Source organism: Macaca fascicularis, chromosome 2, assembly GCF_037993035.2.
Source record: "Macaca fascicularis isolate 582-1 chromosome 2, T2T-MFA8v1.1".
NCBI lineage: Eukaryota > Metazoa > Chordata > Mammalia > Primates > Cercopithecidae > Macaca > Macaca fascicularis.
Window position 1 is genome coordinate 78,390,306 of NC_088376.1, and position 25,848 is coordinate 78,416,153.

At 34.0% G+C, this 25,848-nt stretch overlaps 1 long non-coding RNA gene across 1 annotated transcript in view; it reads right to left on the reverse strand.

Moving 5' to 3' along the window:
- Positions 1-10,868, reverse strand: part of LOC135969510 (uncharacterized) — a 37,359-nt gene extending 26,491 nt beyond the window's left edge. The window contains exon 1 of the long non-coding RNA XR_010584772.1: positions 10,779-10,868. This is a non-coding gene — a long non-coding RNA (uncharacterized lncRNA). The remainder of the gene's footprint in view (positions 1-10,778) is intronic.
- Positions 10,869-25,848: the final 14,980 nt, after the last annotated feature.

The window sequence follows — 25,848 nt, forward strand, 5'->3', positions numbered from 1 at the left end:
TTTTCCATCTTTGCTGGGCACTCATTCTCTCTCCTGTTGTCCTTTGAAGAGTTGCCTTCAGCCATGATTGTAAGTTTCCTGAGGCCTCCCCAGCCAGGTGGAACTGTAAATTAAACCCCTTTTCTTTGTAAATTACCCAGTCTCAGGTATTTCTTCTCAGCAGTGTGAGAATGGACTAATACAGATTGTAACTCAGCCCAGAGTCAATTCAGACTAGAGCCAATTCAGTCCCTGACTGAATTGAAGTGCCCTGCTCCTCTGCTTCCTGCTGGAGAACAGGGTAAATCTGCTCTGCAGGAAGATGGCATTATTTAAAGTATATTCAATTTTTTATACAGATGTCTATTAATTTAAGCCAAGGTCGACAAGCATACCTAAGAATACCTAAGAATAAGACTAAAAGAAAATACAAAAAAGAAACCATAAGTGAGAAAAGTTTTGAAATTTTAGTCATGAATTTTAAAATATCTGTAATTAAGATCATTTTAAAAATGTATGACAAGATGGAAAGTTTTACCAGAGAACTAAAATCAACAAAAAAGAATAAAGTGGAAATTCCAGAACTGTAGTGATTGAGCTTAGGAGCTGAATAAGTTGAATAATGCTAAAAATAACACTAGTGTGTTGGACTATGTAAGTTCATGGAATATATCCGAATTTAAACATGAAGAAGAAAGAAAAATGGTGAAGAGTACACAAAGACTGTATGGTCTTGTAAGGTCTACCATAAATGCAACTTTATTCACAGAAGGAGAAGAGATAAATAATAGGCCAAAAGCAATTTTTGAGGAGACAATGGGCCTAAAATTTCATAACTGAAAAAATATAATAATCAACAGATATAGGAAGTTCTAAGAACTCCAAGCAATATAAATATAAAGAAAATTCATTTAGCTACATTATAACATAACTGACCAAAGAGAATAAGGAGAGAAAACAATGTGTTTTTAGATCTTAAAAATATTGAAAGAAATAAGACACATTACAACCAAAGGGGCAGCAACAAGACTGAAAGCTTATTTTGCAAGATAAATGATGAAAACCTAAAGATATTAAGTTGATGCTTTTAATGTGCTAGGGGAAAACAAAAACAACCACTACCAGCCTCACATTCTACAGCTACCAAAAATATTATTTAAAAGTGAAAGCAATTTGAAGACATTCAAATGCAAACATAAACTGAGAAAATATGTTGTCAGCTATATCGACACTGAAGACAAATCACATAAAGAGAAGTCTTTGGATGGGAAGAAAATGATCCCAGAAATGTAAAACGTAATGAAGGTCAATAAAAGGGTAAATATGCAGTAAATTAAAAAAAAGTCTGATTTTCTATTTGTAGATATTTTATACATGGTATGATAAAAATTGTAAATTCACATTTGCAAGAAAAGCAGTAAATAAACCAGTATCACCACACATTGCATACAGGTTTGGTGAAGTTATACACATGATAAAAGGGAGACAACTTTTTCTCTCTCTCAATCTCAATTGCCTACTTGAGATTGCCGAATAGAGGAAACTCTTCCTTGAGAAAGAGATACTCTACTCAGTCTCAAGGGATTCAAATGTTAGAACACAGAGGAGAAAAAGATGATAAGATGGGTGGGTATTAATTGAGAAACTTTTAGATGAACAATCATTTGAACACAGACATGATTTATTATGCAGTCACCAATTTTAAGAATGCATTTTCCCAGCCATAAAAAATTATCTTCTGCTTACTAGTTTCCTCTTTTAGTCCATTCCTATTAGTTTTCTTAAAAGATATGAGATGTTTAAAAAGCCAAGGATAATACAATGTGCAGGGATGGAATTATATTGAATGAAAATTATAATAAAATTTGTTTCAAATTAATTATACATTTTACACTCAACACTTCATACTGGATATTTGAGGCCATGAAAAGAGCAAAAATCATTAAAGCAAAAGAAAAGTTATAGGGTAAGGATATCAAGAGAAGCTGAACGATGCATCTATCTGAAAGTAATTTTACTTTCTGCTTCTTTTCTTCATGGTGCTTGCCAAAGAGGCCCAGCAATAACTGGTAAATGGAGTAATTTTCCTAAATGAATGCTTAAAATTCTTGACAAATAAAGTGGATTCTGTTAATTAAAATCTTAATTGTTCTTGAAAGTGATGGGGAAAGACAATAATCAACCTTTCTAAAAGAATATGCCAGCAACATATATCTCTTTTAGCAGATCATGTACGAATTGCTTATTCAATACCTATTGATTAAATGTTTTAATCCCTATGCAGATTCAAATGATAACTATGCACCCAGCCTCCCTAGGAGCAGATGTTAGAATTCCGTTTATATGAATTTAGGTACAACCTTAAAAATTGTTTACACTTTCCGTCACTTTCAAGGAGGACCGAAGGTTATTGTGATTATCTTTTTCGTCTCAACTCGCAGTCTTTTACATCCAACTCCCGACGCCTAATGCTGAGCAGGCAAAATCTCTCAATACTGTGTGTCAAATGTCGAGAATAAGAAAAAATAATGTACTTAAAATTACTTTTTCCTTTAACATGAGTCACAGGTGAATTCCAAACAATTATACTTTTTTGTTATGAATCTTCCTATTCAGATATCTATTAAATATAAGAACAACACTACTAAAATTGAAATTATATTGCAGCCATGCACATTCTCTGTTCTGTAGAGCATGTGTCCTAAATCTTTTTATTGTTTCTTGTCCTGAATAATTGAAATGGACAATCTAGAATGCACAAAATAGTTTCTCTTGATGATCACCCTTAATCATAAAACAATAATTATCACCAGTGTAGTTACTTTTTTTTGCAATCAAGGCTTAATTTAAAAATAATTTAATGTTAAATAAATGTAGTAATATAAAAAATCACTACATGTTTACCATAACCATTAACACAACAAATATATATATAAATTAAACACAATATTCCTCTAAATTCTATGTTATTACATTGGCATGTCTCCTTTTATACCTTTATCTATGCTCACTCAAAAATGTTTACACAAATGTAAAATCCTGTAATTTCCTCTTTCTAACGTGGGGTTATACAGACTAAGCTGTCGAACGTTTCTGCATGCACACTTGCATCCAGAATCTTCAATATTGCATCTAGCTGTAATCTGATGACCTCTTTATTCATTTTACCAAAAGTTTCAAGCTCTCTTTTGAATTTTAAATCTTCACTAGTCATCTAAAGGATATGCAAGTTCATATTTGTCAGCATTTATTTACTGAAAACAAGTTGAGATTTTATCCCATATTTACTGGAGGACCATCAATACTTTTAAGCAGAACACCGACATGATTTCATCTGTGTCTTAGTGGGATACATTTGTTAGAAAGGGGAGAATCTAGAGGAAGAAAGATGACACATTAATATGGCAACATTGAGTGACAAGTCATAATATGGTGAAGGCCAGGCCAAGTAGGGTAAAAGCTATGGGAAGGAAGAACAGAGATGGCAGATATTTTCAGAGAGGGAATATGAAGGACAACCACAAGGGTTTTAGATTCTCAGTTTGGAGTTTACAATGATAAAGTTCAACAAGTTAAAGAATACAGAAAGGAGATTGGTTTTGAGGTGGAAATTGAGGCCCTGTATATGTTGTATTTGGGCGTCTATGGAACATCCAATGAATAGTGACTTACGAGGAAATGCAAAATTATATAATTATCTCTTCTTCTCCAGCACTTAACATTTTAGCTTAAATATTTTTCAATTTTGCTTTATGTTCTTCACAATTTTGGTTTATGGCTGATGACAAATTACACGGTGTAATATCAACAAAATTTACATTTTTAAATTGTTGGACATTTGGACAGCTTCCAAGATTTTTTATTATAGTAAGAAATCAGTGAATATCTTAATATGTATAACATTTTCTTATTTAATTACTTTCTCAGAATATATATTCCCAGAAGTAAAATAAGTTTATTTACCCAAATCATAAGAATATTGAAAGTCATTGCTCAAAATGTTTTTTAAAAACTTTTATACATACTTGTGTGTGTATATATATGCGTGTATGTGCATAATGAATGTGCATATATGTATACACACACACACATGAATATACACAGTTGGCTCTATGTATCCTGGGCCCTGCACCTGTAGATTCAACCAACCACAAATTGAAAATATTAGGAAAAAAATGGGATCTGCGCTCAAAATGTACAAAGTTTTCTTGTCATCATCCCCCTAAAAATATAGTATAACAACTATTAACATAGCATTTACATTGTATTAGATATTATAAGTAATCTACAGATGTTTTAGAGTATACAGGAGGATATGTGTAGGTTATATGAAAATACTATACCATTTTATGGATTTTGGTATCTATAAGAGGTCCGGAAACCAATCTCTCACTACCCCCACTTCTCTCTCTCTCTCATCCTCTCTCTCTCTCTCTCTGTCACTCTCATTCTATCTTTCTTTCTCTCTCTGTAAATATACTCTCTTTTTCTCTCTCTCCACACACACACATACATATACACATACACACACATATGCACATATACACAAATATGTATATGCATTTGAAATGGTTAAAATACAAATATATATAGGTAAATATACCTATGGGGTATGTATAACTTTTAAAAATACTAAATGTTAAATATTAAATACTGACGCTTTATTCAAGAGCATAAAACAGGTCTCCAAATAACTATGCACATACAGATATATGCTCCAGGACCACACAGATTCCAAGAAAAAAATGTAATGAAGCATTTCAAGATTCCTTTTGACTAACCAATTTATAGCTCCTCTTGCAAAATGATGAATAAAGAGAAAACAAGTGCAAAACAGCAGTTTACCTACTTCAGCTACTGAGTGCCGTATGTTCTCCTTTCCCTGTGCATGGACTTCCTCAGAGGCAAATTAACAAAATCACAGGTGCCTTCTGGAAAAAGTGATTAGACTATTCAGAACTCCCTTGTGTTCTCTCAAAGGCAGTTTAAAGTTAACTGAACATTCCACTATGTTGTCAGATTCACAATTGATTCCACTTCCGAGTGTGCAACATATTCGACAGACTGCTGGAAAACAGATACCCCTTTCACTCGGCATTTGATTCTGAAGAAAAGCCATAAAAAGAAAACACATCAGCTGCAGCAAGAACATTACAATTCCAGTGGCTGGTTTCAAAAATGGTCTCTAATGTGATATACACTGAAAATAAAGAGTTGGAATAAAATGATATTTGTCTCATACCACACTATTACTCTACATACTTTTACTATTCTTTTCATTCTTCTAAGTTGGAATTAAAATCACCTCACTAGAGACTTTTTTCTGTTCTCTTTAAATGGCTTCCAGATTCACTCCTTATTATCCAAGCCAGTTCAGTAGTTGGTGGCATAAGACACTATGTAATTACATATTCATTTTTTGCTTACTTGTTATTTTTCTGTAATTCCCACCATCCGTAATCTCCTTGAGAGCAGAAACTGTGTCAATTTCTTATGCAAAATATTTCCAGTTCTGAACCAAGTATCTGACACATAGTAGGTATTTTTAAAATATCTGGTTAATGAATAAACTAAGTGAATAAAACCATAAGTAAAACTCACAAGAACCAATCCCAGATTAGAAAACATCGTCCATTTGACAGTAGTAGTTTTTGTCTACCTAAGTGAAGAATATCTGTTTATCTGAAAATATTTCAATCTAGACATTCATATAGTAGTTGTTTTCAAGAATGGCATCTTCTCTTAAAATAAACTGAAAAGAACCTTAGAATCAAAGGTGATAATTCTATCTTAAACAACAATTATAATTACAAGTTAAGACACAACAACTTGAACCTACACCTTCTGGGAATAGGTATTAGTTTTCCATAGAGAAAACAAAGCTGATCCTTCCATACATGTCTACTGTAAAATTCAATCAGAGTGATGAATATGAAGACACATGACATGAAGATAGATGCTGAAAGTCAACATACAATATATCATCTGTAATCTTTTCTGTGTTCAATTAGTGTAACACTTATTAATTGCCTAAAAAAGTAATGCTTTGTTCTAGTCATTTGTAATACAATTACATGACAAAAATTTCCATTAAATATATAAGCGTGATAAGTATAAATAGTGATAAATACTTTGAGGAAGATGGCCTGATGAAGATAAACAGGGATTGAGAAACGAGAGGTTTTTTTAGATACGGAGTAACCAAGAAAGACCTTTTTGAAGAGGTACCATTTGAACTGGATCCTGAAAGATAATGAGGCAGCCGTGTCGAGTTCTGGTGGAAGAGTATCCCAGGCACAGAAAAGATACAAAGGCCAATTTTGGAAACAGGTTATAATACTAATAATTACTCTTGTTGAGAGATGATAAATACTTAAAAATATAATTACCTAATCACCACTAACTTACTAATAAACGTCACATTTATCTTTTGCCACTACTGCCCTAGAATGTTTTACTTCAGTAGCAAAAGTATAGCCTTTTGCTATAGCAATGTTTGCATTAAAAACAAAGGACTGCTAGATAATCCTAACTGAAATTTCAAGTGGAGTCAAATAAAAGGTCCATAGCTAAACATTTTATATCTTTACAGCTGAAAGAAACCTGAAAAGGTCATGCAATCTCTATGACTCAAATATCTGAACAGCATCAAATAAAATTTATCACATTTTATGACTTTTCTAATGTAGTTTGAATGAAATCATATTCGACCAAGGTTAGAGATTTTTGTGCTAGAGCCACAGTCATTGTTTTGCATCAAAATCAAACCATGGGATGTAAAATTAGGACTTCTGTCCTTACTGTAGATTTTTGAATTTTATTATTGTTTAAAAAGATCTTAAACACCAAGGGCTAATGTTACATAACTATTGGGGGGGGGATTTTATTCACCAAATAAGATAAATGATTCAGCAAATATTGCTAACTTAATTCACCAAATTTGTATCTCTCATGCCTTAAATGATACTTGCAACCTACAGAGAAAAGAACATACAACATATACCACCAGTTCTCCTTAAACGAAATAATTTAATTTTGCCTGTATTATGCTTAGAATAAAGAATTTTGCTGAATTATTAGGCTATTTTTTTCTTTCTTTTAAAATGTGCCGTAGCCTTGGACTCCAGGTCTTATCAGCCATTGGTCAAGAACCTGACAAGAATTTTGCATCGGCCAGTGGGGCACGGTGACTCATGCCTGTAATCCCAGCACTTTGGGAGGCCGAGGCGGGCGTATCATGAGGTCAGGAGATCAAAACCATCTTGTCTAATACGCTGAAATCCCATCTCTACTAAAAATACAAAAAAAAAAAAAAAAAAAAAAAAAAAAAAAATTAGCCCGGCGTGGTGGCCGGCGCCTGTAGTCCCAGCTACTCCGGAGGCTGAGGCAGGAGAAATGGCGTAAATCCGGGAGGCGGAGATCACGCCACTGCAGTCCAACCTGGGCGACAGAGCGAAACTCCATCTCAAAAATAAATAAATAAATAAATAAAATAATTAAATAAATAAATAAAAGAAAAGATTTTTGCATCAAAATAGACAAGAGAACGTGATACAACTCTTTATATTCCAGGGATAAAACATAGTATTATTCAGATGAAGTTGTAAAGTAACAGTATTTTCTGAGAGTACTTGTGAAAAGAGGAGGGAAGAGGTCCTTAGGTAGGTTAGCACTAGCTCTGTGCCAATGTCTGTGCCAGGCTCTGAGCATAGAGGAGGGATCCAGGACTTGCCAGTCATTCCCTTCACTACCACTGTTTGATTTTAAAATTAATTTTACTATGTTAAGAGGAGGTCAGCTCTTATGGCACCTGTAGAATGATGTATGTAATAGCTAAAAGGTACACTTTGCTAACCACGGAAGTAGCAGTGTAGGGTAACAGAAGAACTTTGAGCAGAAACTTGGTGTATTAGCTGTGGCTGCCCTAATAAAATACCACAGTATAGGTGGCTTAAACAACAGAAATTTGTTTTCTTACGGTTCTGGAGGCTAACAGTTCAAGATGAAGGTGTCGGCAGGGTTGGTTTATTGTGAGCTCTTTCTTCCTGGTTTGCAGATGGCTGCCTTCTCTCTGTGTCCTCACATGGCTTTTCTTCTGTGCATTTTAATTCTGATATTCATATATGGACTTTAGTCCTTTGGAATTAGGACCCCACTCATGATTTTGTTTAACCTTAATTACCTCCTCAAAAGATCTATCTTCAAATACAATGACATTGGAGGTTAGTGTTTCAACATATGAATTTTTGGGGTCTGGGGCAAAATTAATTTCACAACATTTAGAGACCTTGGTGTCTTCACTTGGTTATAATACTATCTTATTTGGAAGATCTTTCGCTTTTTAAGCCTCTCGATTTTTCTTTCTTTAATTTTTTTTTCCATGTGTAAAATGAAGTTGAAGTACATGATCTCTATGTATCTGACAAGAGAAACCTGGATTTTTCTCCAAGAAAATAAATTTAATGACCACTATTTCAAGTAATAAATAAGACAAAAATGACTCCCTGCAGAACTTGAGTACTAGAATGGCTTATAATTATTAACTAATATTTAGCATTTATTTTATTCTATTAAATTGTCTCCTAAGTTATCTTAATCCACAGAGGAATACAAACTAAAAGTTTGTACTAAAAGACACTTTATGAACCTGTAATCGACTTCTCTCAATCTCAAAAACCAACAAGCTAAATAATGCATCATAAAGTTAGCAATGCGTTCAAAGATCCAGCCTATTTAAACATTTCAGACGCAATATTTGTTGACATGATGGTTCATCATAAAACATTAATATGGTAAATGCCTAGGGAATTTATAAATGCATACACATCAAAATGTTAATTAATGAAAATGAATTAAATTTAGTAAAACCATTATTAGCCATGCCCGGCAATTTAGGCAAAGAAAGAATTAGGTCCTGTTCACACTGCTGCTTGATGAGTAGAACACTGGATTAATTATCAAGAATCACAGACAGATTGTTGTTGTTTACATATACTACTTAGAAAGTCAGATTTCTGGGCACAATAGATATGAACTTCAGCTATAATGTTAGTTTGGCAGGTCATTAAGCATGATTAGAAGTCAGGTTTCATCTGCAATCCAGGGTTCACATGAAAGCACAGTACATATTTCCTAACATGAAGTAAGGTAGGAAAGGAGGCAGAAATAAGACTAAGATTCAGAGACGGGAAAGGAGATACACAGAAAATGAATCAAAGAGCTGCCAAACCCATTTCCATCACTCCTTTTGACTACAAATGCTGCTGTCTTCCTGGGATGTTTGAAATGTGCTCCTTCGGGCTCTGACAAAGAACATTAAGTACCATAATTTTGCTAATATATGCTCATGCCTTTGCTGCCTGAACTTAAGTAGCACATTCCCATCTATAATTTCAACTAAGAGCAAAATGAACAAGAACCCCATAGATTCAATCCTTACGCTTTAGAAGCTGGTAATTGGAAAAAGTGGCCATAATGAAGAGACCAAAAGAGGAAAATGTAATTAACCAAGAGCTGTGTATAGTGTCTAATTTGATTTTCTTGGCTTATTAGCTCAGCTGGTTGTAGTGTGGTGTTAATAAAGTCAAGATTGCAAGTTCAATTGCCATATGGGCCAGTTAGTTTCACTCAATTCTATGGCTACTGACCAAATGAGTTCTATTGGTCACAAGAGGAAATAGACAACAGAGGGTGGATTAGAGAAAATCTATTAATATCACTGTCAAACAAATTCACAACACAACTGTCAAGGGCAGGGCTGCAGTTAATACTACATTTTAATTATTTAAAATTGAGAAAATGTAAAATTCTGAGAGGCGAAAATTGAGACAACAATTTAGACTTTCTGAACACTATAATTAGTGTCCTTTACCAAATCAGGAGAAGTTTGCCTGATAAATGTATTTTAGTTGCTTCTTAACTGAGTTCTCAGACATCTAAATTCTAATGTGACTGGGAATATGGATTTCAGCTGAAGTGGATTAGGTATGTAAAATGAGAGAGATTCACAACAGAGAGAGAAATAGTCTTTAGGGCTGATTGGGGAGGAAAGCAGAAATAAGGAAAATAAGGTGGTAATAGAAACACAATGTTAAAGAACAGGAAATTGCTTCGTCACTTACTCAATCTGAAATAGGTCCAGTGTCTAGACAGACTCACCCAATCTTATGATTGGGCTCTAATTCCCTCTTAGAACTGTGATCTATTTTAAGTTAAGTAAAGGTGAAGTCCTAAACAAACCCTGGCGTAAACCAATTACAAAAGACTGCAAAGTACATCCACATAACTGCCTTAGCCCAGAGGAAAATGTGCAGGCAATTTCTCTTTATCCTAAGATCTTAAAACCACAGACACTCATCTACAACTGAGTGCTATCATACTTAACACATATGTAACATGCCATAGTCACTTTGCTATATGAAACCAACATGTTTGGAACTGTTTTATAATACTCCCAGAGAATCATGAGAGAAAAAGTTTGACCTAAATTAGTTTGCTAGCAAATCCTTATCATAATGACACAGCTGATAAAGAATCTGGAGTATGAGCACTGAATAAATCAGCTCTGGGGAGAGGAGCGGGTTCTTTAAATATCAAGAGCAAGTATGCAGCATCATTTGCAGGTCACCTGTTCCCCCTTTAATCACAAATCTGCTCCTCTCCCTGTTCTATTCTACTTCAACCACAAAGGAAATCATTCATATCTTTGGTCTTTCCATTCTTAAGCAAAACAAGACCTTTCTGGCATGTTTCATGAGAATCCCAGATAAAAGTTATATTTGTAAAGTTCTACAGCTTACCTGAAAGTTCTGAGGACTCTTAAATTTTCCTGTGGGAAGCAGAGAATAAACCAAGTACAACTTCCCTCCTCGGCCTCTCCTGATAAATGCATCAGTAAGCAAGATTTGATAGAAAAGTAAAGACATAATTCTCTATTTGACATTATATGATTAAAAACAAGTGGCATACTATTAGATTTCTTTTGAATGGTGATTCATTCTAGAATTCAGCCCCAAACTTTTTTGTACTCTCCTCTTTAAATGTTTTCTTTTATAATCAATAGCAGACAAAAGTGTTTCTATTGGGAATGTGAGAGTGAAGAGATATACAATTAACTAGTGGTCTGCTCTGTTACAGGAAAAATGCCTGAACAGTATTCTGTTATCTTGCAATAATGGGGCCATTTATGTGCATCACATTTTCATTTTCAGCTCTGTGTTCATTTAAATTATTTTCATTTGAATTCCCAATCTTAACTTTTTCCCCTACACATGCCTGGCTAATCAAAATACTTGATTCATTAATATTGCAAAGAGTTACAGCACTTTATTAATAAACTAAATTTCAGGAACTAGATCTAGTAAGGCAATTACAAATACTACGGCCAGCTAGAATGATATTTTAAGTGTTTTAGAAATGTCAAGTGAAAAGTGTTGTTAAACCAGACAAGCACCAATGACAGTTAATAGTAGTGCTCTCATGCCCCCTATTGATTACTTACTTGAGAATAGCATTGAAGCTAAGTCATTTTGTGACCAGAGAAAAAATGTCCAATGTTTTCACTTGAATCTGGTTTAGATCACAAACTAAAAGGTATTTAAACACACACACACACACACACACACACACACACACACACACACACACACACACACACACGAATGCATCCCTCTGGTTTCATGTTTGAATTGAAGCTAAAAAAAGTGAGATTTAAAGAGAGGGTGAATTTTGCATTGAGTGTGAAAAACTCCCACATCCACTTACACTCACAATTGGTGAGTGCCATACATGTAGTATTTTCTCATGAGATTTTAACATTTTGGTATAGTGCAAAGAGCATGAACTACATAGTCCTGAGTTTGAACCAAGTGAATTTATCTTCTTTATCAATCACATTAAAGCATATAAACATGGAAAGTTATTTTTTATCTTGAAAATGATTTAGGTTATAATTCTTATTACACATTATTGGTTTGAAGATTAAAAGATAAATGGTTTGTCTGAAAGTGCCTACTAAGTATGTGTTAAATACTAAGTAAATATTAGGTTTTTTTTTTTACAACTCTCTGATGTAAACATTATCTATATCCCACTTTTTAGATAGAATAATTGAGGTTCAGGCAGATAGAAAAAAAGTGACCAAGCTTTTGCAGCTAGTGAATGATAATGCTGGCATCAAAACCCAGAATATTTTGCCTCTAATGCAAACGCATTTTGTGATATTGTTTATACAACTTTATTATAACTCAGTGTTACAAAATCAGGTCTATATAAGCTACTCTACCTTGATTAACATCTTATAAAATTTAATAAGCAAAATGAAAAAACAGAGTGGTCTTATTTAAAAAGTGTCCTGAACAATATTCCAACAAAGATTTGACTTTTGAAAAATAAAATCAGAGTATTCTTAAAACAATCACTGACTATTCTCAAAAATAATGCTAAAATATTAATTGTTTGACAACAATTTACTCTCTTTGTGAACATAATATACCATCTCTTTGCATTTTGCTGCTACTTCTCCTATTAGAAATACCAGCTTCCAGGAAGATCTCGTGGGTTTTTCTATCTGCTCTATAAATGAATGAAAAGTTCTTACAGATTTTGATTACCACAGGGATATCTATAAACAGAATTAAATATTAATGTAAGTACGGATGTTTAATTGCCAAGTAGAATTGATAATATTCTCAAACACAAGACACCTAAAATAATTTGATTTTTTAATACTAAAAATTTATTTTATATTCAGAAATTAACTGTCATCATTTATTAACTGGTCAGACTTTTAAAATAATATCATTAGAAATAAATTTGTGTTTTCCACCAGTGCTTTAGGTTGCAAATTATTCAAAATGACTGAATCATGTCCAAATATTCTAATCGTTATAATAATTCTGTTACAACAGAAGAGGAGCCACATATGTGAGTAATTAAATACATACTTGTTTCTATTTTAGGGTAATGTGGAAAAGCCTCAGGACTTAAATATCTATCCAGTCATGTAATCTCCTGGGTAGATCATAAATTAATGTTAATAAGGCCAAAGTATCAATTTTTGATGGGTCTGGAATTTGCACATATATATTTAATAATGAATCAGGTAGATCATTTCTTTATCAGGAAAGACATGTGCCATTATAGTTGTACTAATCTTAGTGAAAAGTGCTAAGTTAAGGTCATACAAGTCAATTAAGCTTTGTTAAATGGGATAAACTAAAACAAATAATTACATACTGGTACTACAATGATGTGTTGGATACAGAGTTACATCATTCTTGTAAGTCCATTTCTTGATCTGTTCATTAACAAGTATTTACCCGTAAAAGACAGGTAGGTGTAAATCTGATTAACTACTTGCTAACTAACAGGCATACAGCAACTACCTCATAGCTTCAAATCTCTCTTATCTTTAAATCAGTGATAAAAAGTGCCCAACTTCACAAGATTGCTGTAGAATTCAAAATACATTAGAATTCAAAATACAGTAAAAGTGGCATTTAATATCTCTGCAGTAAATATTATCTCAGTCTCAACACTTCTCTATAAAGGGTTTCTTGAACCATAAATTGTCGGACAAGAAAACATGTTACATCCTTTCTAAATCTAACCTTTGATATTACTGCAAATTCACCATGCCTAAATGTCAGAACTAGATATTGGGGTATTGTTCCAGATTCTTCTTTCATTGGATCTTTCTAAAATAAAATGTGTATCAACCATATTCCATAACTTTAATCAAAGTATATAGTGTGTGGAAACAGATAATTTTTTAAAAAAACTTTTGTATTAACTTCAGGGGTATGAGTACAGGCTTGTCACATAGGTAAACTTGTGTCATGGGGGTTTCTTGTATAGATTATTCTGTCACCCAGGTATTAAGCCTAGTACCCATTGTTTTTCTTGATCCTCTTCCTCCTCTGAACCTTCACCCTCCAAATGACCATAGTGTGTTTTCCACTCTATGTGTCCATATGTACTCATCATTTATCTCCCACTTATAAGTGAGAATATCTGGTGTTCGATTTTCTGTTTCTGTGTTAGTTTGCTAGGGATAAGGGCCTCCAGCTCCATCCATGTCCCTGCAAAGGACGTGACTTCATTCTATTTTATCATTGCATAGTATTCTGTGGTGTACATTACTACATTTTCCTTAGTCTATCATTGATAAGTATTTAGGTTGATTCCATGTCTTTGCTATTGTGAATACCACTGCAATGAACATACATATGCATGTGTCTTTATAATAGAATGATTTGTATTCCTTTGGGTATATACCTAGTAATAGGGTTGCTAGGTCAAATGGTATTTCTGTCTTTAGGTGTTTGAGGAATCGCCACACTGTCTTCCGCAATGGTTGAACTAATTTACACTCCCACCAGCAGTGTAGAAGTGTTCTTTGTTCTCCACAACCTTGCCAGTATCTGTTATTTTATTGACTTTTTAATAATAGCCATTGTGACTACTGTGAGATGGTATCTCATTGTCATTTTGATTTGCATTTCTCTAATGGTCAGTGATGTTGAGCTTTTTTCATGATTGCTGGCTGCATGCATGTCTTCTTTGCAAAGAGTCTGTTCATGTCCTTTGCCCGCTTTTTAATGGGGTTCTTTTTTTTAATTTGTTTAAGTTCCTTATAGATGCTGGATATTTGTCAGATGGATAGACTGCAAAGATTTTCTCTTATTCTGTAGGTAGTCTGTTTATTCTGTTGATAATTTCTTTTGCTGTGCAGAAGCTCTTTAGTTTAATTGGATCCCATTTGTCAATTTTTTCTTTTGTTGCAATTACTTTTGGTGTCTTTGTCATGAAATATTTTCCCATGCATATGTCCTGAATTGTATTGCTTAGGTTGTCTTTCAGGGTTTTTATAGTTTTGGGTTTTCCATTTAAGTATTTAATCCACCTTGAGTTAATTTTTGTATATGGTGTAAGAAAGGGGTCCAGTTTCAATCTTCTGCGTATGGCTAACCAGTTATCCCAGCACCATTTATTGAACAGGGAGTCCTTTCCCCATTGTTTGATTTTGTCAGGTTTGTCGAAGATTAGATATTTGTAAGTGTGTGGTCTCATTCCCAGATTCTCTATTCTTTTCCATTGGTCTGTGTGTCTGTTTTGGACCAGTACCATGCTGCTTTGGTTACTGTAGCCCTATAATACAGTTTGAAGTTGGATAGCTTGGTGCCTCCAGCTTTGTCCTTTTTGCTTAGGATTGCCTTGACTATTTGGGCTCTTTTTTGGTTCCATATGAATTTTAAAATAGTTTGGAAATGGATAATGTCTTACAAAAAATATAATTCAGTCAAGGCTTCAGCTTCAGCTCAACTATTCTGTTCTACTTACCAGAAAATTTCCATATATATATATATATATATATATATATATATATATATATATATATATTTTTGAGACAGGGTCTCACTTTGTCTCTCAGGTTGGAGGACAATGGCATGATCTCTGCAGTTACCAGAAAATTTCTATATATGTTTTTTTTTGTTTGTTTGTTTGTTTGTTTGTTTGTTTGTTTTTTTGAGACAGGGTCTCACTTTGTCTCTCAGGTTGGAGGACAATGGCATGATCTCTGCAGTTACCAGAAAATTTCTATATATGTTTTTTGTTTGTTTGTTTGGTTTTTGTTTTTTTTTTTTTTTTTGAGACAGGGTCTCACTTTGTCACTTAGGTTGGAGTACAGTGGCATGATCTCTGCTAACTGCAGCCTCTTCCTCCCGGGTTCAAGCAATGGTCTCACCTTATCCTCCTGAGTTGCTAGTAGTACGAGCTCATGCACCCATGCCCGGCTAATTTTTGGTAGGGAATAAGTTTCACCATGTTGCTCAGGCAGATCTGGAATGCCTGTACTCAAGTGATCAGCCTGCCTCAGCCTCCCAAAGTGGTGAGATTACAGGCATGAGTCACAGTGCCTAGCCCATATGTGAATCTCAAAATGTTTCATAACAGCGCGTAAACAATATGAAAGGAAGAAATGTAAATGAAAAACATGTAGTATTGTTTGAAAACGCCCCCTTCATGTAGTAACTTTGAAATAAATTTTGGTTCATGCCTAAATCTGATAAAAAGAAAAAAAATCTTTAATAAACGTAAAAATGAAAGCAGACCAAGCACCATGACTTACTCCTATAATCTCAGCACTTTGAGAGTCTGAGACCGGCAGATGGCTTGAGCCCGTTTGTTCAAGACCAGCCTGGGCAACACGGTGAAACCTTGTCTCTACACAAATACAAAACTTTAGCCGGGGGTAATGGATGCGCCTGTAGTCCCAGGTACGCAGGAGGCTGAGGTGGGAGGATCACCTGAACCTGGGACGTTGAGGCTGCTGTGAGCCATGATTGCACCTGGGTGAAGGAGTGAGACCCTGCCTCAAAATTAATTAATTAAAATTTAAAAGTAAAGAGAGTGGACAGTAATACCATAAAACTGAGAATGTTCTACTCACAAAAATCATCCTATAATTAGTTTTTCCCAAGATGCTGCATTTTCCTCACTGAAAGCTGTATCTTATTTATTTATTTATTTTGTTTATGGACATATAAGCAGTGCAACTACTAATGATTGTAGAGATAGAAAGAAATAGAAAGAGATAGAAAGAAAAGAGTGTTATACAACTTTTAAATCTTGTAGGAGTCTTAATTTTGAGGGTGCTTAGGTTGCATTGAAGAACTCTGGAAATAGTTTTGACAGAAGTTTCTTCTTTGTGTCTTCTAGATCAAGGAGGCCAAAACTAGTCAGATTCCCTGCTTGTACAGCATTCATATGTCCTGACAAATTCTCAGGAAATGACCCTCCTTAAAGTTGCTTTGCTGAGGGTCAACTAAAGTAAACAAGAAGTGTCTTGAATGTCAGTTCCTCTAGTCGGGCCCACCTCAAAATGGCTTTGATAGGCTGGCAGCAGGGATGAGGAAAAGAAGAGAAAAATAGACAAAGATAAAAAGAGTTCGTCTATATTAATGTTTTAAGGACTTTGAGGATACTGCCCGTATACTTTCAATCTTATTAAGACCTCAGCCTCAGCCTTTCCTACAAATTTGCCTTTTTGACTTCTGTTTGCTACAAGTTGAAAAAAAAGTCACACCAAAACCAGTTATCAGAGGCAGGAGGAAAAGCAGCAGCATAAATGTGCAAATTCCTTCAACAAACAATTAGAAAGCATATGCTGCAGTTTCTTCAAAAAGTGTGAAAGGAAAATGAATGAGTGGAGCTCAGAGACTAAGATAATCAGTCGATATCAATGTTATTTTATGTATATCCACCTAACAAAATTTATTATTTTGGTGATGTCAGTAAATATCCAAGATTCTTACTGTAAAATATCCATTTCAAGATTAAATTTGAAATGACATCTTCCTCATCTGTTAAAACTTAGACCTTTAATAAATAGTAAGTAGAGTCAAATGAAGGTAAAATCAAAATGTTCTGATTTACATACTAGGAGGTGGAGATTAATTGCAACTAGTGGAGGAGATAGAGAAAGGGGGTATGGCTATTAGAGCCATTTGGAGATTTTTCACAGGTATATACACGTACCCTGGAGACTTTAAGAATCAATACCATAGTAGACCATTATCTGTCTCTCAGACATGTCAGAGAAAAAACTACACTGAGCACCACAGATCCCGATCATCCATCCAAATAACTTTTAGTTTAAAAGACAGAACGATACATATCTATAGCAATAGCATCTAAATTACTTTACCAGAATACTGTACAGTTTGCTGTAATTCTGTAAGCATCTAGGATTAGCCTGGCATTGCCTTCAACAGCTACTTATGTCTTATTTACAAATATCTTATTTAATATTATCCAGAAGAAAGAACAATAGTAGGACAAAACCTCTTTGTCAAGTGACAAAATGGAGTCTTAGAGAATTAGAATAGTTTATTCAAGTCCACACAGCTTGTAAAAATCAGAGAAGAATTAAGACCCAGATGTGTTTAACATCAAATTTTACACTCTGTTACCATAGAGGGCTTTCCATCCTGGGCATTATTTGTCAATTTGACTCAAGGATGTGGTGAGAATGAGGCTTAATGTTCTTTGTAACAGTCCATGGAAATATACTCTCACTTATTTCCTCTCCTTATTTTAAAAACTTCTCAATTAATTGGGATTCACCTTACTTCCCTACACGTAATTTTTCTCAACTCTGCAGTAATTTTAGTCACTTGCCCTATTTCATAACAAAGCATAATGTTCTTGAAAGATCTGCATTCTTTATTAATAGGATGTTATTAGAAAACATCCCCTAAGTTGGAATGTACTTTATGAAGGCAATCATCGTACTGACTTTCAATAATTTTAGTTTCATCGTTCTCATAATGAGTTTCTCTACACATTTAAAAGCAAGTATCAGTGATATTGAGTCAATTAATTTCCCAAGTTATATTATGTGATTGCAAAGTATGCAGTGCAAAAAGCTAGGTAGACAACGTGTTATAAAATAAAGCGAAAAAGGAGACAGAAAGGTTCACACTGGTAAAGATTGGTGTTTCCAAATTCTAAAATAAAAATAACTAGTCTCTGCAAACATTTATTTTTTTTTTAGCAGACATACTTTAGCCATGAAATCTCAAGTCTATATTTAACTACGAATTTTATATATATATATATATATATATATATATGTGTATATATATATATATACATCAAGTTCAAAGAGAACAATCTGTGCCTGGCGCTGCAGATTTGAAAACATTCCAATATGATACTAAATGATAATGATCAAATCCTAAGAGCATACTCAACCTAAATGACTAGTTCAATTACATGTGGTTGCCTTTTTAAAATATGATATGCAGCACACTTTTTATACCTGGTCCTCCACCCAACTACCACATTGCATCTAGCTATCTGAAATAAAATATTTAAGTCTTTATGTCTACCTACCTAATAATAAAAAGTAATACCCTTGGTATTTTGCATTTTAATTCTGACAGTCTCCAAATAGAATTATACAAAATTCAAATTAAATACATTCAAATTAAAGAATAAGACATTTTAATTTTTAAAATTTAGAAGCCCCGGAATGTTAACTAGCATATTCATATTATAACAGAAATATAACAGGATTTTTCCCGATATGGGGGCTAAATTTTCTGGGAGCAAAGCTTTTAATCAAGCTTACTGTATTCATACAAAGAGATTTCTGAGAGAGAAAGGAGGCAGCATTTTTATTACTAAAATAGATTACTTTTTCCTAGTTATAAAATTGATTAATGGAATTTTATTTGAGAAATCTGGCCATTATAAAAGAATATAAGAATTAAATCTCAATAGTGGTTGTACAACTTTGTGAACGTATTCATTGCCAGGAAATTGTTCACTATAAAATGGTTAATTTTATGTTATGTTAATTTAATTTCAATTTTTAAAAGTGAATAAATGTTATGTTTAATTTTGAAAAAATGAGGTAACTTTACATAGACATATTATATTATTGTTGAATTAAAAGAAAGTTTCAGGGCTGTGTATCTCATATATACCTTCTGTGTATCGACAACCACAAACCTTCACACACTTGAGTCTTCCTTACTGACAGAGGTTATGTTTCAACTTTTGGTTTGTAGAGTTAAGAGGATCCCTTCCTCAGCCCAGTAGAGAGACACGATTGATACATTTAAATTATAGATATTCTCATTCTCCTTAATAATGATTGGGAAGCAAGTCTGTTTGTAGGCTTCCTTGCTGGATACTGTGATGTCTGTTTGTGGCACTTGGAACTGTTCAATCATTCTGTAGCCCTGAAGGGAGACGTTGTACCATGATAAAGAAAGCACAGTGTTTAAAGGCATTATTGTGCCACTCACTTAACTTCCAATCTACTGGAAAATGCCAAATCTAGATTTTTCTTATGTGAATTAATAAATTTTTCTCAATGTCAAAGACACTTTAATTTGGATATTTTATTACTTGTAGCTGAAAGCCTCCTCCTATTCGATACAGTGTGATTCTATTTTCCCATTGTTGCTGTTGTTTGTTTGTTTGTTTGCATATGGGAAAATCATGGTATGAAAACTATCTAATTAAACATTGAATGGTTTTATATGCTTATAAAAATACATATCTCGGTCAACTGGTATTTCTGGTTCTAGATCCTTGAGGAATTGCCACATTGTCTTCCACAATGGTTGAACTCCCACCAACAGTGTAAAAGCATTTCTATTTCTCCACATCCTCTCCAGCATCTGTTGTTTCCTGACTTTTTAATGGTCACCATTCTAACTGGCATGAGATGGTATCTCATTGTGGTTTTGATTTGCATTTCTCTAATGACCAGTGATGATGAACTTCTTATATGCCACCTAAATGTCTTCTTTTGATGGTTTTTTTTTTTTTTTTTTTTTTTTTTGCAAATTTGTTTAAGTTCCTTGTAGATTCTGGATATTAGTCCTTTTCCTGATAGACAGATTGCAGAAATTTTCTCCCATTCTGTAGGCTGCCTGTTCATTCTGATAATAGTTTCTTTTGCTGTGCAGAAGCTCTTTAGTTTAATTAGATCCGATTTGTCAATTTTGACTTTTTTTTGTCATTGCTGTTGGTGTTTTAGTCATGAAGTCTTTGCCCAAGTCTACGTCCTGAATGGTATTGCCTACATTTTCTGCTAGGGTTTTTATGGTTTTAGGTCTTATGTTTAAGTCTTTAATCCATCTTGAGTTATATACCCAAAAGATTATAAATCATTCCACTATAAAGACACATGCACACTTAGGTTTATTGCATCACTGTTCACAATAGCAAAGATTTAGAGCCAACCCAAATACCCATCAATGATAGACTGGATAAAGAAAATGTGGCACATATACACCATGGAATACTATGCAGCCTTAAAAAAGGATGAGTCCATGTCCTTTACAGGAACATGGATGAAGCTGGAAACCATCATTCTCAGCAAACTAACATAGCAATAGGAAACCAAACACAGCATGTACTCACTCATAAGTGGGAGTTGAGCAATGAGATCACATGGACATAGGGAGGGGAACATCACACACTGGGGCCTGTTGGGGGGTGGGGGGGCAAGGGAGGGATAGCATTAAGAGAAATACCTAATGCAGATGACGGGTTTATGGGTGCAACAAACCACCATGTCACATATATACCTATGCTGCAGCAATCCTACACATTCTGCACACATATCCCAGAATTTAAAAGTATATATAAAAAAATGCTTTCCTGATGATTTAAAACAAACTTCTTCTGAATTGCAGATCATTCCAGAGTAGCCACAGCCAGTAATGAAAGGGAGCCTTCTGCTATATACACTTTAAATTTTGTATTTGTACATGAATTATGTATTCTAAAAGAAATAGTTATTAAATAATTACATAAATCAAATATATATATATGGAGATACGCTAAACATTTCTTAAAGATTACATACATGATTGGGTAAAGACACATCCTAGTGAATGAGAGAAGGTATGAGGAAAAGGACATAACTTATTAATTCATAGAATTCTTGTTTGAATTTGTTTTACAATAAATGTATGTTACTTATTTGGATTCAATAATGGATGTGACATGGTTTGGCTGTGTCCCCACCCAAATCTCATCTTTAATTGTAACTTCCATAATTCCCATGTGTCATGGGAGGGACCTGATAGGAGGTAATTGAATCATGGGGGCATGTCTTTCCCATGCTGTTTTTGTGAGCGTGACTAAGTCTCATGAGATATGATGGTTTTCTGAAGGGGAGTTCCCCTACACAAGCTCTCTCTTTGCCTGCCACCATGTAAGATGTAGCTTTGCTCTTCCTTTGCCTTCACCATGATTGTGAGGCCTCCCTTTCCCTGTGAAACTGTGAGATAATTAAACCTCTTTCTTTTATAAATTACCCAGTCTTCGGTATGCCTTTATTAGCAGTGTGAGAATGAACTAATACAAGATGCAAAAAGAAAAAGTATATATTAACTACCGTTAATAATAGGGGAAAATGGCATACCCATGTTTTGAGGGATATATATGTTTATCAGAATTTTTACATTTTTTCAAAAATGTTGGTCACCTCCTGTACTAAATAAGACTTTCTTGGTTGCGAATAAGTATATATTTGTTAAAATAACCAATCCAAGGTGGGTAGGATTAGAGCTTACTTTGTAAAACACTAAAACCAAGAACATACAGAATCAGCCCTCTTTGTCTTCTCATCTCTTCATGTTGCTTCTCTGCTGACACTGGCCCATCCCTATGGAAATGGTAACTGGCAATTCTGACCAATTCCAATACCAATTTGAAAATATCTTGTAAGCTTGGGTGATGTGCCATCACTTTGACCCATCTCGGTGACAGGGATTAAGGCAAAATTACTGCCCTAAATTGTATTTTGGGCCTTCTTATATCTAAGATGCCTTCAGCAGACCTGGCTCACTGGATTATCACTGTGAGAAGACCGCTTACACATCATCTGCCATAGGGAATGGTAGTTCTCCAGCACTTCCCCATGCCTACCATGGGCCAGAGAATGTCAGAGTAATTCTCCTATATTCATTGGTTAATCCTCCTGATAAATTTCCTATTTTAGTTATTATGAATGCCAAAATCAAGGACTTAGGATTTAAAATAATTTGTCAAAATCACAAAGATAAGAGACAAAGCCAGGATTTGAACAAATGTCTATATTTCACTATAGTCTGGTCCGCCTATCTTCAGTAAGACATTCAAACCACTCAGAATAAGAATTGGCCTTTAAAAAATATTAATCTTATATAATTCATTATAATTGTCTTTCTGCAATAAGTGACAGAAGTCATATGTATACAAATAAAGAGTTTTTCATGAGAACTGGAATAGCAGCTACACTGTACCTAGGGACAGCTCAATGAAGAAATTCTCTGGGCCTCACAGGGATTTTCACTGGATATCTTTGGGAGAAATATGTGTTCATTCTGATCTGAAATGTCTAGAAAATCAGATATTTTTCATTTTTAATTATAGGGTATTGTCATCTTTAGTTTCACATCAATGTCCCTTGTTATACCAAAAAGTTACATTAGTTATATATAAGAAGTGATGTGTTATAAAATTTTATATTAGAAAATGATAGTGATTTGGGGTAAAATAATTACATTTCTCATTTTGAATAGTATATTCCATTTTTAGCAGATTATTCCAGTTACCTGAGTAGCAATTAAAAATACTGATCTGTTAGCACTAATCCTAGTTTTTCAGATAAAATATGTGGAAATGATTAGTGGTGATGGGGGTTGAATGTGTGTTCTTAAAATATCCTTTTAGGTTACTCTGATAATCTGGGGAGACTGGAAGCACTCTTATAGACCATCTGTGTTCACTGTGGCAAATAATTTTTTAGAATCATTGCAGGGGTAATTTAGAATCAAAGAAACACTCTGTTCCTGTTTACAAAATCACATTTGGTAAGACTGACATTTCTAGGTCTCTGCCAACTATAATATTGTAAGAGTGGATTATACCTAAAATCATCATCAGATTGGATTTTGACAACATTTTTCAACTGTGCCATCCCTAACCACTTGTAACAATTAGGACTTTAAGAAATTCATTTGGACTTTTTAACATTTCATGTTTCTTATTTGTAAAACAGGCAGTAATAACTACGAAATAAAAGACACTTGTGAGAGTTTTGAGTATGAAGCAATGTAAATATAAGATGTGATACATCCTTAAACATGTTCCCTTATGAATTACCCTACTGTCATTCAAAACACAGAGTCCACTTCCTTTTCAGAGATTTTCTGAAGCTGTCTGGTTAGCAAACCAGTCTCTTCTCTATGCACCACTACTACATGGCTAATTTCTCTACTCTAGAACTTCATCTTCTATTTTACATCGTAGTTATTTGTGTATATTGAGTCTGCCCTATTAGGCTTTAAGCATCTTTAGAATAAAGACCTTTTGCTTATCATCATAGTGATTCTTTGGTGTCCATCATCAGGGCATCCAGGACATGTCCTTATATACAGTAGATCCTCAACACATACCTAGTAAACTGCATTGATAAAGGTCTCAGACCACGGGACTGCATGAAGTGACTACTTGTCTATTGTTTATTACTATTTTATCTGATCATATCAGCAGTATTTCTTTGCTCCTTTGCCTAATGGAAGGAAAAATGTCTTTTAAATGAAAAGTAAAATGTTCTAAATCTATTCCTTTCTCTATGTCAGACCCTTATAAAAGAGTCTAAGAAAAAAATCTAATACACGATAAATATTCAGAAGGTTCATGCGGGACTGCTTTTATTACCCTCTATGCCTGCAGTATGTAATATCCTTGAAGCAAATATTAAAATTATTTAACATGATTAAGAGATAATTCTAAACTGATGGCTGCTATGCACTCATTCCTCTTAACTTGCGATATTTCCTAAATGCTCCAAATGTATGACCTAGAAGCAACAGAAATCCTTTAATATTCATTATTGTAACTTTTTGTCAAAATTTGTATTTTAAATTATGGATAGGTTTGTTATTGCTTATCATCAAAATATTTCCTTTTCTGACTATTAAAATAGCTATCATTCTAAATTTTAAGTTCTATAGCATCAGAGGTTTTCACAAAAATATATGTTTACATCTTCTGCTTGTTAGATTTTATTTATTGAATATTTTCTTCATAGCTATACTGGCAACATAAGATCACACAAAAATTCAAAAGCTCCTTTTAAATAACCAGAAAGAGTTACAAATAACCTGGAACATAGCAGCTATCAAGTCAAAATGGAAAATCATAGCAAACTTAAGTTACAGAGCTTCAACATGGGACCTGCTCCATGAGCAGTTTGAGTACAATCTAAAGACTCAAATGAATACTTCAGTAACTATCATTATCAAATCAATACTCTATTGCAAGAAAGCTATTGTATGTGTAATGGACATGTCTCATACGGCTTCCTGGTTTGCATGTAAATAATCAAAGTGGCACATGCACTAGCTGCTACAAACAAATGGCTTCTTAAGGATGGGATGCAGAAACAAAGAAAGAGAACATTGAAACACTGAAAGTTCATTCAGCAACTAGAGGAGCTAGGAAAAAAAAATCAATAATGAGGAAGACATGGGAATGTAAGAATCAGAAACCCAACACAAAAGAGAGATAAAGAGAATCACTGAAAACGTGAAAGGAAGACTCAGAATGACAGTTTGGTTACAGGCTAGAGAGTGTTAGGCCACATAAATAAAGAGTTTCTGAGGTGTTGGCAGAAAAAAGAAAAGATTAAATGATAAATTATCAGACAGATTTGACTTTTCAGAAAACTATTAAAAGACTTGTGCCAAGCAAATGAAATAAAAGGGCGAATTAATTGCAGGAAAAAAAATCCACAAAGGCTTTGAAGAAAGGAAACAAACTCGTGGAACACCATTTGATTCGGCAATTTTAAAAATTACATATTTTTGATGGTGAAAACTTATCAACATGGAATTAACCAAAAACCAGTTACAACTATATTTCAAAGACAGAAGGAGGAGACATATTTGGATGTGCTGGATGATAAAAGAGAGCTAAATTCTAAATTCTAATTTCTAAATAGTAGAAACGAGATGAAAATATCGAAAAAAACTAAAATATTAAGAAATAGTACAATAATTTCTTAAATGAATACTGTAAATAAAGAAGTAATAACTACAAGAATTGTTTGAGACCAGCCTGGGCAACAAAGTGAGACTCCGTCTCTACCAAAAATGTTTGTTTAATTAGCCAGGTATGGTGTCATGCGCCTGTAGTCCTAGCCACTAGGGAGGCTGAGAATGGAAGATTGTTTCAGCCCAGGAGTCTGAGGCTGCAGTGAGCTAAGATGGCTCCTTTAGTTGCTGAATGAACTTTCAATGTTTCAGTGTTCTCTTTCTTTGTTTCTGCATCCCATCCATTTTTTTATTT